The sequence below is a fragment of the Megascapheus bottae genome, unplaced genomic scaffold, assembly GCF_031878675.1.
Source record: "Megascapheus bottae isolate mThoBot1 unplaced genomic scaffold, mThoBot2.hap1 HAP1_SCAFFOLD_37, whole genome shotgun sequence".
Lineage (NCBI taxonomy): Eukaryota > Metazoa > Chordata > Mammalia > Rodentia > Geomyidae > Megascapheus > Megascapheus bottae.
In genome coordinates this window covers 6,063,902-6,067,791 of record NW_028327804.1, presented here as the reverse complement: position 1 = coordinate 6,067,791, position 3,890 = coordinate 6,063,902, and positions in this window count along the sequence as shown.

Genomic DNA, 3,890 nt, shown 5'->3' with positions numbered 1-3,890 from the left:
GAAACAAAAACAGAAACTACAGAGCATTTGAGCACTTGAGCATACATACACATGGAGAGAGTCCTGGAACAGGTCTTACCCTGTGGCCTCAGAAGAGTCCAGCCCTGCTGATATCCAGATCTCAGATTTCTAGTTTCAACTACTATGAGAAAAATAACTCACTGAGCTGGGCATAGTGGCTCATGCCTATAATCCTAGCTAATCAGGATGTTGAGATCTGAGGATCGCACTTCAAAGCCAGCCTGGACACACTGGAGACTCTTATCTCCAATTAACCACTAGAAAATAGGAAGTGGTGCTGTGGCTCAAAAGGTAGGGCTGTAGCCTTGAGCTGAAGAGCTCAGGATCAATGCCCAAGCCCAGAGTCCAAACCCCACGACTGTGGAAGCCAAAGGTTACCTAATAGTACAGCTGCCACAAACACCTGGTAAAGGAAAGGATTAATGTTAGGTCCTGCTGAACGGTACAGAAGGTGCAAATGAAAGACAATTACCTCACCATTCCTAAGATCAAAAAAGAAATAAATGAAAAAGCACTGAAACAGATGAAATTTTTAAAGAAAAATCTGCCATAATCAAAATATATGAGGGTACTTTCTTAAAATAATTACTTCTGACATTTGAATATATATGATATTTAAGTCTTTGAAACTCACATTGGCAAATTCCAACATCCTCATAATACTTTGCTTTGCTCTTTGAAAAATCATGCAAAATAAAGAAGATTACAACACAGGGCACAAAGGTTCAGAGGAAAGAATTTCAAAAAATTAACCAAATCATTGATCATGATATATAATTCCGTGGCAGTTTTTAGATTATCAAATGCCTTCTAATAAATACTGATATGTAAATAAGAACGTGAAAAAAGTCAGTGATAAAATTTGGCCTATTGTTTCTCATTTACAAAGTAGAAAATACATGGGTTATAGGTATATAATTATCTGAGACACTCAGGTTGAACTCTGTATCTTCCTGGATAACACTAACAAGAGATGACACAAGAAAAGAGCACAAAATATTCAAGTGTAACTTGTTTTTGCTCTGGTCATTATCATTCCACTATCCTGCCTATCATGGCAGTACAATCTTCCATCTAATGTCTCATGGAAGAAAATACAACTATCATTTAGAGTGGATTTAACCATCCATTGTAATTTCAGGCTAAGGATCAACTCTCTGCTTGTTTCCTTGCTGGTTGAGTTAATTATTTTTCTGTAAATGCATTCTTCTTCAAGGTTTGCTCTTATTTTTATTAGTTTAAATTCTAAAATAAAAGAGACAGAACCTATATAGGTGATGAATAAGGTTAAGGACACAAAGTCTAACAAGTTATGTCAGAAGTTACTGCTGGGTGATATATGCATAAGTTGTAGTAAAGCTTTTGGGAAGGGAAGAGGCATCCTGGAGCAGCTGGCAGGACAACAGGCAGTCTAAATTACATCACTCATTTGGTCGTTCTAGCATATGACAGTGATTGGCTCTCCAAAAACAAATGCAAGACTAACTAGTACTCTCATAAAAAAGAAGCTCTCATTCTTAAGATTTCAATCCTAGTTGCTGTGAATTCCAATACAATAAATAATAATAACAATAATACTATAGGTTGTTATATACTATAATAATATGAACATGTTAAAGATTATTGATTTCACTTAACAATAAACAAAATGCTAAACATTCTCACTTTTGTGCCTTTTGCAATTTTAAGTGATCTGCAGAGACTCAGTTGGACAATTTAATTGGACAATTAATAATTGTTTTCAGAATAAAGGATACAAATGCTCTAGATTAATAAGCTGGTCTTTGCTTAAAGCATATAAAGCATATTTCTGTTTCTGTCATTTTCCCATTAATTTCAATTTTACTACTCCAAAACACAGGAGGAAGCTCCTATAATCTTTGGAAGACCTAATGTCTCTCTTATTCTATACTTTTTTTAAAAATAAGTACCCCAAGCCAGAAAGACAGAGAGAACTTCATAGAGAGCAAGGAATAATGTACTATCATGAGTAATCATCACTGGAAATCTGCTATCATGCTTAGGTAAAACTCTTTATCTAGATGTGAGCTCTAGGAGTGGGCTTCTTTTACATTCTCAGGTCCTCTGAATATTGCACGACAGTAAAATGCCTTGGAATAACAATAATTTTTTTTTAATCTTTGCAAGGGGGCTGGGGATTTAGCTCAGTGGAAGAGTTCTTGCCTGGCAAGTGTAAGGCCCTGACTTCAGTCCTCAGTTCTGGAAAAAAAAATCTTTGTAAGGACTATGTTAATCAGTTTTACATTGCTGTCAAAAAGCAAGTGCTGAGACAATCACTTATAAAAGGAAACTTTTATTTTGTAAGTTTCAGCCCTGTTTTGTTGACCCATTAATTCTGGGTCTTTTGATGAAGCCACACATAATGGCAGAAAAATGTAGCAAAGGAAACCCATTAACTTAAGGGCTGAGTTTGAAGAGAAAGAAGAAGCAGAGTGCCTAGTGTCCCAATACTCTCTTCAACCTCCAATAAGCTTCCTTCACTAGGCCTCACCTCCTAGGAACTATAATACCTCTAGCACAGGCTCAATAGATGGGCCTATAAGGAACATTCTGATACAAGTTATAGTAAGAACCATAAGTAAATTCCTTACTGCCAATCTTTAGGTCTATCTTTATTCATATCACATCAGGCTGTCCTAAGTGTACTGCCCTTCTGTCCCTTGGATTGAAACCCACCTAAGTTAGCCTTTACCTCTCTGATCTCACTTCTCTCACCCTAAATCCTTTTTAAAATCATCTAACATACCTTGCAGAATATATTCATTTTGTGTTTGTGTGTGTGTGTGTGTGTGTGTGTGTGTGTGTGTGTATGCTGGGGTTTAAACTCTAGGCCTCTCACTTTTGCCTCTCATCTTTTTCACTCAAGGTTGACATTCTACATGAGCCACTTCCATTTCTAGCTTTCTGCTGATTAACTGGAGAGAAGAATCTCTCAGGATGGCTCATAACCATGATCCTCAGATCTCATCCTCCTGAGTCACTAGGACTTACATGTGTTAGCCACCAGCACATGACTCGGAATGTCACTGTTGTAACTAGTATTCATTTGCCTTTTTCAAGATTTCATTATTCCAGTATTTCTTTGGGAAATAATTTTTTATCCTGTGCAGGTGCTTGTAATAAACTTACTGCACACCTGTCTCTGGTGGTCCAGAAACAACTGAGACAGGATCCATCAAAAGAATTACACAGCATTTCTCCCTACCGAGACAGTTTTACTTTCCAAGATTTCACAAACCTATAATGCAAAAACCTAAGTGGAAAATCCCAGAAATAGATCACTAATAAATAAATCACTAATCAAAGCTAAGTCTTAAATTATAGCATTCTGATTAGCTTCATTAAATGTCACCATTATACTCCTTTCCTAGAACCTGAATCACCCATTTGACCATGGTATCCACCCCACCTATGAACGAACATATTGGTTACTTGGTAGCCTGATATTTACCAGGTACACTGTCACAGTGGTGGGGTTATTGTGTTCAGTAACCCTTATTTAGGAGCCCAATGCCTCATTACAATGCCTATATATTTACTTCATTTAAACTCATTATGGAGGCATACCATCAAAAGAAGAAGGGTGTCCACAATATACTCAGGTTACACCACATACAGATACTATGGATCAGAAATATTGTAGGCAGAAAATTCATCATTAATGAATATGAACCTTTTTTTTTCTTTTTTATTGTAGTTATCTAAACCACAATGTAATAACTATACAGCATTTGCATTGTATTAGGTATAGCATGCAACCAGGAAATAAAGTGCATTGGTGACTCCATGAAATTGGAGCATCTATGGATGTTTATGTTCTCAAAGGATTCAGGAAACAATCCTCTATG